Source organism: Apium graveolens, chromosome 6 (assembly GCF_009905375.1).
Source record: "Apium graveolens cultivar Ventura chromosome 6, ASM990537v1, whole genome shotgun sequence".
Lineage (NCBI taxonomy): Eukaryota > Viridiplantae > Streptophyta > Magnoliopsida > Apiales > Apiaceae > Apium > Apium graveolens.
The window spans coordinates 196,321,958-196,334,807 of NC_133652.1; the positions used below are offsets into that span (position 1 = coordinate 196,321,958).

General features: G+C 37.2%; 1 non-coding gene across 1 annotated transcript; it reads right to left on the minus strand.

Annotated features, from left to right (window-relative positions):
- Positions 1–11,005: 11,005 nt before the first annotated feature.
- Positions 11,006–11,112, minus strand: LOC141669196 (small nucleolar RNA R71). Its single transcript, XR_012553487.1, has one exon. It is a non-coding gene; the product is annotated as a small nucleolar RNA R71 (small nucleolar RNA).
- Positions 11,113–12,850: the final 1,738 nt, after the last annotated feature.

A 12,850-nucleotide genomic window follows, 5' to 3' on the forward strand; every position in this document is an offset into this window, starting at 1 on the left:
AGAGTGTAAGTTGGGTAAAATAGGATTGATTGACTGAAGATCTAGCAAAGTGATTTGGGAAGAAGAGGTGATTTCTAAAAGTTCTTGATCAACCCCTCTTTTTACTAAAGTAATTCTACTACCCTTTTTATTTTTATTTTTCTTAATATTTTGTTTATTTTGAGTGTTTATTTTTGTAAATAAATTGTATGATTAATTGAGTTTGTATTAGTAATCCTAAACATTACTATGTATATTAATTATTATTAAAAGAATTAGGAATCCATGAGGATGTGATTATCTTGGTTATTTTTGGATTTTTCTAATTAATTGATTTTAGTGATTTCCTTAATCTATCTATTGGTAATTATTAATTGATTTAGGAAATTAGTGGTATTTGGGCTTGGATGGTTGGCCCATAAAAGGGTACAACCTAATTCACGTATATATGCATATAATTAGACCAAAAAAATATAATTACTAAATTGATTTTGTGGGTTTGGTTGAATTTTTGTAGAAGTATGAATTTGGGGATTTGATTGTAGTGAGTTATGATTGGAATTTTGGAATAAACAAGTGGGTGTTGAGTTTGGTTTGTGAGGGGTAGGGGGCGGAGCCACCACCGGAGGTGGTGGTGGTGGTCGGCAAAAGCCGAGAGGGGGAGAAGGAAGAAGAGAGAAAGAGAGGGAAGAGAAAGGAGAGAAAGAGAGAAAGAGAGAAGAGAAAAGAGAAGAGAGAAAGAGAGAGAGGCGGAGAGAGGGAAATGGAGGGAGGCCGAGAGAGAGAGGGAGAGAAAGAGAAGCCGAGAGAGAGAGGAAGAAAGAGAGAGATAGGAGGAAGGACTGAAAGAGAGTGAGAGGGAGATAGAGAGGTCAAGAGAGAGGGAGAAAAACGGAGAGAGAAAGGGAGGGAGGGAGGGAAGGGGGAGAGAGACCCACCGGAGTTTGGCCGGAAAACCAACTCCGGGAAGATTATTGCAAAATGATTTGGGTAGAAAGATAGATCCGGAGAAGAAGAATAAAACAAGAATAAAAAACGTGATTTTTGAGCTCACCTGAAAACACCACCAGCCGGCCACCAGGCGGCAGCCACCGCTGATGCCGCCATGGAAGTGGTGATGTGAGGAAGAAGAACGGAAGAGGGTAGTTTGGTAAATCCTTAGTTGTTTAATATTTTATAATAAAAGGGGATTAAAATGGAATTATTAGTGTTTAATAAAATCAAGAGGATGAGTGGAGAAATACTAATTAATTAGTTGATTTAGTAATTAAGGATTAAATAAAAGAAAATGGATATAATTATGGGTGTTAATTTTATGTTTAAAGATTAAATAAATTCATTCCTTTAATAAATGGGAGAGAATAAAAGTTTATTCTTTTGGAATAAATGAAAGAGGAGATAATAACTTGAAATTATTAATAATATGATTAGACTTAAAAAGAGCGTAAATACTAGTTTTATGTATGTGTTGGAATGAATCGCTAAAGAGTAAATAACTCGTATCAAGTGGAAATCCGTTAAAAAGAAATATATTTAATAAGTAATCCTTGTTATTGTCACTTAATATACGAGTATGTATTTTTAAAATATAAAAGTAGATTGTACGTCGGAGAAATACTATTTTTACCCACTTCGCACTTATTTAGAATAGCGTTACGCTAAATTTAAGCTTTTAATGAGTGAATATAATTGATAAATTGTAATATTTTTCTCAAGAAAAGGATTATTTTATTCGGTAACTAAATACCTCATACTAACCGCTAGTTTATATTCTTTTTTTGAGTAACTCCTCAAAATAAATATTACAAGATATGATTTACGAGATTAGTTATATTTCAAATATTGTTTCTAAATTTGTTTGGGTGCAATTTATTATTTTAGAACAATATCCTAAGCGAGATTATTTTTAACTCGGAAGGAAGTATTGCTGCTTGAACATGAATTGTCGAATACGAGGCAAGTTTTCTCTACTCTATTCTTATATATGACTTATATGTCTTATTCATTAATGATGAATATTCTGGATTTAAATTTTGAAGACCTCATTCACAATTATTTTCTTTCGACGATAATTCAAAATCTTAATTCCATTGACGAATTCCTTACTTAGATTCCCGAATGTTTCTATCATTCAGTACAGTTATCTCTTCCATATCAAACGAACTTAAATTCTTATAATCGTCTGAATCGTTCTTGAATCTGCATCGATTGTCAGTCATATTGATTACTTAATCTTCTTTAAATTTGAATTATCTTCTATCAATTTATTGAACCCTTCCCAAAACTCACAACTTGTAAATCAATTATTATTTGTTTTCTCTGTTCATATATTAACTTCTTCGGAGCTATTCACTTGATAAAGACATTCGAGAACTTTGTTTCACATGGTTATTCTCATTGATAGAGTTAACCCTTATACTGTACAGACATCGATATATCATTCATATTGATGTGACAATGATATTACAAGCGTGAAAACTGGTTTATTATTTGAACCAGATTAAGTGATGAAACTCTGAACAGTGTGATGTGAAGTGATGTGAAAATTGAATCAGGATGTGTACATCTATACTGGTCAATGTGGAATAACCACAGTATATATAATATGACAAGTCCGATGTTTGGACGTTATTCGGCTTGAATGTAGCCGAGGGTTAAGATGTTAACCCTTCTTTTATGCTAGCAAGTGTGTGTTGGGCGTTCTTACGACGAGTCATGATCGGGTTAGCATAAGATTCGCAAGAGGACGGTATACTGTGATAGTTGATCGCATCATCGATGTACCGATATTGTAAAATGACCAGTTAATCTTGAATTTGATGGAACTGTGCCAGATAAGAGCTTCTTTGATAATATCGTGATGTGTTGTTATCTCTTATTGATTTAAAATATTATTTCTCTTGATATCTATTAATGTTACCATCAACTTAATCATGTTAAGTCATTTCTACTTGCTTAGCACCCAGTTGCTCACTCTTGTTGTACTTGTATTCATCCAAAATAGTGAAGAATGAAGAGGGTAGAGCATCTAATTATCCAAGGCAGAGGAAAGGAAAGGAACATGTTCGTGGTGACAACCTCTAGGGGATTGTTGTTATATAATTATGTATTATATAATAAGGTTAAGTAGCTAGCCAGACTTGTAATAGGTTTTCTGTGGCTTATGTAATAATCAGATTATGCAGGAGACTCGATCCTAGAACTATGGAATGGAGTTCACTATAAATGACATATTTTGGCTATGTTTATAATAATATTACAGGTGTGCGAAGCTTAATATCTTGGTGAATCGAATCTATGAAAGGGTGGATTTGGGGCATCATAGAGTTGGTATTAGAGCTGTAGTTATATATACTAGGAACGCGAACCCAAGAGATATAACCGTATATGAGAGAGTATAGATAAGAGTATTTTATAACTATTAGAGTATATACTACTAGAAGATACGATAGGGATCAGCGAGAAAATGACCCCTTTTGATTTAGAAGTTTCCCCCAAGAAATACTATATTAAAGGTATTTTATTATTTTATGATCCAGATGTCAGGATACAGAGCTGCTCGAGACAGATCCCCTACTCCTTTTCCGGGAGAGAGTGTTGGTTCCAATTCAGACTCAGATCCTTCTGAGGTCTATATAGTGATATCTATTGATAGTGAGGACTTGTCTGTCCAAGAGATTCCAGCACCATCTAGAGCTCCACCTATTGTTATTGACTTGACAGATTCTCCACTTCATGATGAGGCTTTTGGTTCTTCTGTTGCTATAGAGGATCTAGTGATCCAGGCTGCCGATGACAACCCTACCTTCACTAGTTTACCTGATTTGACTCTGATACCTTCACCTTTTATTCCAGCTACAGAGGAGGTACCTGTTGTTTTGACTCCTCGTAAGGAGGATCATTTACCTGCTAACTTAGAGATTCACTTCCATCCAGAGTTACCCGAGATCACCCCACTGAGTGTTGGTACACCAGTTATGCCTACTGCTGACATGTATCATTTTGAGATCATGATTATTGCTGATTTGGAGAATGTCTACACAGACTATGACACCTACTGGACTTCTTGCTTCTGAGCTCCTAGATATGGACATAGATCTACCTTCTCCAGTGTTAGCTCCTTTTTCTTCTGAGATGCCAGTATGTGATGCTGCACCCCCAGCTCCTACTATTTCTGTTACCCCTACCACTATAGGTCTAGGGGGATTGACTTAGGGTTTTCTGATACTGATTGATGGTTTGGGAGGTTATCCAGTGGCTACTATTCCAGCCTTTATGTATGAGGAGCTTCGACAGATGTATGATGAGGTATATGCTAGATATCGAGAGGTGTTTGCTACCCGAGATGCTTTGATAAGATTTATTGCTGAGAGACCATCTATGCCGACACATTAGGTAGATTCTGTTAGGAGGAGTTTTGCTCGAGAGATTATGCATCAGACCGCTACAACAATTATTACTAGTTTGCAGATATAGATTACTGAGATGCCATCTACTAGTTTAGGAGCCATGGATTGAACTACAGTTTCCAGGATGATTGATCAGACCAGAGAGAAGTTCTTACAGCGGGTGGACGAGCTATTCAGTCCATATTGATATGACCCCGTAGATATGATTTTTGATTTTAAGGAGTGGCATATATTATCACTTGCACATTCCTACTTCTTTTGTTGACCCAGTACATATTTTGATGGTGCCGACCCGAGTACAGTAGAGTCGATGACTTGGAGAGGATGATGATGGGATTGCACCTTCTTTTTGCTATGCTGCAGTTTCGAGTTTCTAGATATATATATATATATTTATATATATAGACTTTTGATTTATAGATCCTTGTAAAGTAGGGACTTAGGATGTATTATGCTTTCACGATCATTGTACTATTGGTATTTCGACATATGGTTCAAACTGGATATTATGTATTGTTGTATCAAACTCATGTTGATTATGGGGTATATCTTTTATGATGCTACACTTGTTTACCCTTTCACACGATATTATTACTGTTGTATTTTTATTTGAGTACGTCTTAATGAACTTGTCAAATTAAAGAGCAACCAAAAATGTTTTCTATAAACACCACTACATCAAATGTTTTCTTTGAACAACATTATGTCAAACGTTTCCTGTTGTTCACTAAATATTTCATATAAACATTTTTCAAAAATAGTTTCGAACCAAACTAAACCATTTCTTTATAAACTCTTTTGGGACAACCCAGAATTTATGCACAAAAGTTTTCTAAATATATATTTTCAACTGAACTACGCAACTTTCAAAATGACCTATTTCCGTTAAAATAAATGCTTTTCCTATGACAATTCTGCAAGTGAAATGATTTACACCTGTGTTTTCCAAATAACGCTCGACTTTAAAAAAAATCTTCTTCCTATTACATTCTAACCAAGTGTTTCTGAAATAAAGATGGTTTCAACTCTTATCCTTTTTTTGACCATTGGTTGTAAAAGAGGCCTTAAGGAATAAGTATCGTCGATACATTTTCTCGAAAGGATCTGAAAAGTTCAATAAGATTCATTGAGATTTAATTGGTTCCTACATTTCAACAATACTGGAGTGTCATAACTGTTATTAGACCATGTTGGTCCAATTTGATTAAACTTGATGTTTTCTTCTTATTAGTGAAAAGATGCAGCCTGGGAAAAGAAGGGAAAGACCCCCAAGGAACCCAAGACTAACCCCTGAGGTGGAAGAGAGTGGAAACACTCAGCCTCAACCAGCGGATAAACAAGGTCAAAATCTAGATCAAGGACAGAATCAAAATCAGAACCCATCCTCAATCAACAATGACCCTACTGCTCTTCTACTTGCATTTCTACAACAACATACTCAGAATCCACCTGAACCTAGAAGGCCCCAAGAAGAGCAATATCAGTCTACTGTAACTTTTAAATCCTTCAAATCCCTGAACCCACCTGAATTCAAAGGGACGACTGATCCCATAGAAGCTAGGATTTGGCTCCGAGAGATTGAGAAAACCTTTGAGATTGTGGGAGTGGAAGAAGAAAAGAAAACCATCTTTGTTGCGTTTATGTTAAAATGTGAAGCTAATTATTGGTGGGAAGCTAAGTGAGCCATCAAAGAAAACCTGATAATTTCGTGGCAAAGATTTACAGCTTTATTTCTTGAGAAATATTTCCCCAAACATTTGGAACAACAAATGGAATTAAAGTTTTTGGAGCTGAAGCAAGGAAGCATGATTGTCGCGGAATATGAGAATAAGTTTTCAGAACTCTCCAGGTCCGTACCCTACCATGTTAACACCGAGGAGAAGAGAACTAGGCTTTTCCAACTAGGAATCGAGTTGCAGTACTTGAGATCTCTAGCTATGTGACTTTGGTGCACAAGGCTTTAATTGTAGAAAACAGGAATGATCTGTATCCCAAGGATAAGGGAGGTGTAAAGAGAAAGTTTTCGAGCAATGCTGGGAATTTTGGAAGAAATTTTGATGGAAACATGAACAAGAAACTATTTATGAAAGGAGAGGATTGAAGGATGAATAAACCACGATTTGGACTTCAAGATAATCGAGAAAATGAGACCAGGTTTCAGTCTCCTCAAACCGCGAATCTACTTCAAGGAAGACCCCCACTGCCAGGTTGTAAAACCTGTGGACTAAAGCATAGTGGACAATGTTGCCAAGAGAAAGTTACGTGCTATTTATGCGGGAAAAAAGGATATTATTCTAGTAATTGCTAGGACAAAGCCATCACTTGCCACAACTGTGGGAGGAAAGGACATTACACACATGAATGTCTTCAAGCCAGGAAAGAAAGTGAAGTACCCAGACTTATGGCACCTCCGGCTCAAGTCAACCCCAATTCAAGCAGTGCCAAAACACTAACATTAAATCTACTGCACGCACTTTCAACATGACCTTAAAAGATGCTATTGTTGATAATGACGTCATCGCAGGTACGCTTTTAGCGAACTCTGCAAATGCTTGTGTGTTAATTGACTCTGGCGCTACTAGATCCTTTATATCTGAAATTTGTGTGAATAATTTGGGACTAGAATTAACATCACTAGAAGAAGATATGATGGTAGAAATTGTAAATCAAGAAGTTATATCTGTTAGTCAAGTATGCCCTAATTGTACGATAGAGATTCAAGGAAAACCTTTTGTTGTGGACCTTATTCCTTTTAATATGGGAGAATTTGACATGATACTAGGAATGTATTGGTTGACGCGATATGATGCTCAGATTAATTGTAGGTTAAAAAGAGTTAGCTTAAGAAGCCTTGATAATAAGAGAGTGATTCTTTATGGTCAGAAACAAATCCGTAAGTTTCTCACTATATTGCAAGCTAAAAGAATACTACACCAAGGCTGTCAAGCATATCTCGCTCATGTCATAGATACAGAAAAGTCTACTCCTAGATTGGAAGAAATCCCAGTTTTGAAGGAATTTGAAGATGTCTTTCCCGAAGATCTACTCGGATTACCTCCTGATAGAGAAATCAAATTCACAATTGATCGCGCTCCAGGAAGGACACATGTTTCTAAAACTCCATATTGAATGGCCCCCGTAGAGATGAAGGAGTTGGCTACTCAACTACAGGAATTACTAGATAAAGGAGTGATTAGACCCAGTTTATCCCCGTGGGGAGCACCATTCTTATTTGTGAAGAAGAAAGACGGATCTATGAGATTATGCATAGATTATCGATAATTGAATAAGCTCACCATAAATAATAAATACCCTCTACCAAGGATTGACGATTTGTTCGATCAACTGAAATGTGCTACATGTTTTTCAAAGATTGATTTAAGATCATGTTACCACCAGTTAAAGATTAAACCTGAGGATGTGCCAAAGACGGCGTTTAAGACAAGGTATGGACACTATGAGTTCTTAGTGATGCCATTTGGATTAACGAACACCCCTGCTACTTTCATGGTTTTAATGAACCGAGTATTCAAGAAATATCTGGATAAGTTTGTAATAGTCTTTATTGAGGATATCTTGATTTATTCTAGGTCTCGCGAAGAACACACAGAACATCTTGGATTAGTATTGGAAACTCTGAGAAAGGAAAAGCTGTATGCAAAATTTTCAAAATGTGAATTTTGTCGATACAAACTGCAATTTTTAGGACATATCGTCAGTAGTGAAGGAATTTCAGTAGGTCCTGCAAAGGTTGATGCTGTAGCGAATTGGGAATGACTAAAGACGCCAACCAAAGTTAGAAGCTTTCTTATTTTTTCCGGTTACTACCGAAGGTTCGTACAAGACTTCTCAAAGATAGCTATGCCTTTGACTCCACTCATATGGAAGAGTGAAAAATTTGAATGGACCTCGAAATGCGAGGAGAGTTTCCAAGAGTTAAAGAAAAGATTAACTTCTGCCCCAGTGCTAACCTTACCAGAAGATTCAGGAAATATCGTGATCTATAGTGACGTATCTCTCAACGGACTAGGTTGCGTGCTAATGCAAAACGGAAAAGTCATTGCCTACGCGTCAAGACAATTGAAGGATTATGAGACTAGGTATCCCACGCATGATTTGGAGCTAGCAACGATAGTTTTTGCGCTTAAAATTTAGAGACACTACTTGTATAGAGAAAGATGCGAAATCTATACAAATCATAAAAGCTTGAAATACATATTTACCCAGAAGGACTTGAATATGAGATAGAGGAGATGTCTAGAACTCATCAAGGATTATGACTGTACCATAAATTATAATCCTGGGAAGGCAAATGTGGTCACAGATGCTTTAAGCAGAAAAGAAAGGTTGAAGGTGCTGGTAACATCTAAGGAATTGATACGAGAAATTGAGAAAATGGAGATGGAGATAAAGATTCCAATTCAAGTGAATGAAAGGAATTTTGAGATACAAGTACAACCATAAATAATAGAAAAGATCCGATATTGTCAAAACGTGATCATTGTTGAGTGGCATTTATGACACTTTATTATGCTCTAATAAGCTTTGAATTGATGCATTTGTACTCAAGTTGTTAAGTGTTTTAATGTGCTTTCTAGTGTTTTTGCATTTCAGGCATTATCTAGATAATCAGGTGAATTAGCATTGTTTTGATGCTAATTTGGTGTCAAGGTGGTGTTGGAATAAAAGCTCGTGGAAAGCTGGCTCGAAGCAGCAAGGAAAAAGATGAAATCTGAGTTTTTCCCAGAAGGACGGCGCACCCGCGTTGTGATAGCACGTGACCGTGCCAGGATTCTAGAATGACAGCACGCCCGCACTATGTTAGCGTGCAGCCGCGCCGGTGCGAAAGTTTTGAATCCTAATTCTAATGCAATTCTAATTGGGAGACTTCCAGATTGATTAGGGCTATTATATATATTCAAATAAAAATGTTTTCATAGGAGAGACGTACTAGAGGGCAAGGAGAGTCGTAAGAAGACCGTATTAGCATAATTCAACAAAGATGAAGAAGATCTTGTTTTTACTTGTGAATCTTTATTTTAAGTTGTAACTTGGATGCTAGTTTTCTTACTTATGAACCTTTACTCTTGTTTTGTACTTGGTTTTATTTATTCGTTATAAAGACTACATTTGTTATACCATGCTTTCATCGGAACCCACGTTGATGATGAGTCCGAATATGGGCTAATTGTTATCGTGGGGTTTTAGCGGATTTATTTATGGATTTCTTTAGTTAAATTATTTCGATGCCTTAGTGTGTGGTGATTGAATGATAACCTAGTATTGGTTGTGCTTATTCGTCTTATACGAGTCGCAAACTTATAAGATAGCGTGTTAATTCTTAATAAAATGACAGTGAATTTAAGGATTTAGAACTTGCAATTCTAGCATAGGTTCATGTGTTATTGTTATGCATGACTCGTAGGTAATTTTACCCATCATGCTTGCCCTGTGTAATCAGGATAGATAACTTGTGCTTAAACCGTTATGTTGTCAAATTCTATAGACATATAGGGTCTCAATATAATTGGTGTCTTTTCAGCTTCTATCTCTTTTGTGGATGTCTGGTAGTATGGTACTCGTGCAACGAAAGTTGGCGTTTATCAGTTTCGTCTTGTCTGATTAGCGTCATCACCATTGCATGCTAAGGTTAAGAACAATAAGGCTATTGAATGAAGTATTTAATGAAGTTAGAATCCAATGTTTGTCATATATATTAATTCAACTAATCTTATTCCCTTAGTTATAATTGTTAGCTTAATTCGTAGTATAAACAACCCAAATTGTTATTGTCATACCATTGAATATTAACCATACATTGTTGCTTAAGTGCATGAATTAATTAGTTAACCAACGCCAGTCTCTATGGGAACGAACTAGAAAAGATTCTACATTACTTTCGAATGCGTATACTTGCGTAAATTATTAGCACGTGTTTAGCGACTAACAAGTTTTTGGCGCCGCTGTCGGGGATTGCAGTGTTAATTTATATTTTATGTGCTTTCCATTAGTGGTCATTAAAGTTCATTGACTCGGACATTTTTACTTATTTGTTCCTTGTCTTATTTCAGGTACTCTAGCGGGGGTGTATGCATACGCATTCGCGTACTCGTAAGAGAACACTGGATAAAGCTGAGGAAGAACTTGTGATGGTTCGAAGGGAAGTTTTTAAGGAAGAAAAGAAGGTAGAAGAAGAAGAGAAAGTCAAAAAACCAGCTTTAGTAGAGATGGGTGATCAAGCAGAAAATCCTAAGGCATTGATGGACTATTCTCAACCTAAGATTAATGACATTCAGTCAAGCATCATCAGGCCAGCCATCAGGGATAATACTTTTGAGATCAAGTCAAGCATGATTCAGATGATACAGAACTCAGTTCTGTTTGGGGGTTCTCCTACTGAAGACCCCAACATGCACATCAGGGATTTCATTTAGATCTGTGACATGTTCAAATTCAATGATATGACTGAATATGTTATCAAGCTGCGGCTCTTCCCATTCTCTCTGAGGGATAAGGCTAAGTGCTGGCTACATTCTCTACCAACAGGATCTATCACCACTTGGGAAGATCTTGCTCAAAAGTTTCTCACTAAATTTTTTTCTATGGCGAAGACTGTTGCAATCAAGAATGCTCTTACTCAGTTTGCTCAGCAAACTAGAGAATCTCTGTGTGAGGCTTGAGATCGATATAAGGAGATGCTAAGAAAGTACCTACACCATGGCATGGCTGATTGGATGATTATTAACTGTTTCTATAATGAATTGGGTTCTACTTTTAGACCCATGCTTGATGCAGCATCAGGAGGGGCCTTGTGGGATAAAAGCTACGATGAAGCTTATGAACTTATTGAACTGCTGGCTAATAATGAGTACCATAATCCTTCCCAGAGACTAACTCAGGGAAAGGTAGCAGGAATTCTGGAGTTGGATGCAGCAACTGCTATAGCCGGCCAACTTTAGGCTTTGACAATGAAGGTGGACACTTTGGCTAATTATGGAGTTAATCAAATCACTAGTGTCTATGAGTTTTGTGCTAGTTCCCACGAGACTGATCAGTGCATAATTTCTAGTGAATCAGCTCAGTTTGTGAGCAACTTTTAGCTTTCGCATCAACCTGTGCCAGCCACTTATCATCCTAACAACCGCAATCATCCTAATTTCAGTTGGAGCAACACTCAGCATGCGGTTCAACAGCCTTATCAGCAGTATCCAGCTAAGCAGTACAAGCCCCTGGTTTTTAGCAACCGCAATATGCACCAAGACAACAACTCCAGCTGTAACAAGCCAATGAAAAATCTGAATTAGAGGAGTTGAAACTTATGTGCAAGAGTCAAGCCGTTTCTATCACGACCTTGGAAAATCAAATTGGGCAAATTGCCAATGCCTTGCTTAATTGTCAGCCTGGTACACTACCTAGTGACACTGAAGTTCTAGGAAAGAGGGAAGCTAAGGAGCAGGTAAAGGCAATCACTTTAAGGTCTGGAAAGGTTGCGAATTCCGATCAAACTCAAGTGTTGACTAAAGAAGCAGAGGCTGAGAAGGAAGTAGAGCAGCAGGAAGTAGAAGTGGAACCAAGGAAGAATACTATTGAGCACACTCCTCTTGAGGGTAATACAGGGGAGAAATTGATCTATCCTCCACCGCCTTTTTCTAAGCGACTGTAGAAGAAAAAGTTGGACAGGCAATTTGAGAAGTTTCTGGAGGTGTTCAAGAAACTTCATATTAACATACCTTTTGTTGAGGCTCTTGAGCAGATGCCTAGTTATGCAAAGTTTATGAAAGGTATTCTCTCTCGGAAAGTGAAGCTAGATGATTTAGAGACAGTCTCTGTCACAGAGGAATGCAGTGCTCTGCTGCAAAAGAAGTTGCCTCCAAAGCTTAAAGATCCAGGAAGCTTCACTATTCCGTGTACTATTGGAAAAGTGTCTTTTGACAGATGCTTATGTGACTTGGGAGCTAGCATCAATCTGATGCTGTTATCAATCTTCAAGCAGTTGGACTTACCTGATCCAAAACTTACTTATATGACCTTGCAGTTAGCCGACCATTTTATTACATATCCACGAGGTATTGTGGAGGATGTCTTGGTTAAAGTTGATAAACTCATCTTCCCTGCTGTTTTGTAATTCTTTATTTCGAGGAGGATAAGAAGATTCCCATTATCTCGGGAAGACCTTTCTTGGCAACTGGCCGAACCTTGATAGATATGCAGAAGAGTGAGCTTACGATGCGAGTACAGGATCAGGATATAACATTTAATGTGTTCAATGCTATAAAATTTCCTACGTAAAATGAGGAGTGCCTAAAGGTGGAATTTGTTGATTCTGTGGTCACTTCAGAACTTGATCAACTGCTAAGGTCCGACGCCTTAAAGAAAGCCTTATTGGGAAACTCAGATAGTGAATATGACGAAGGTGAAGAACAATTGCAGTATTTGAATGCTTCTCCCTGGAAGAGGAAGAT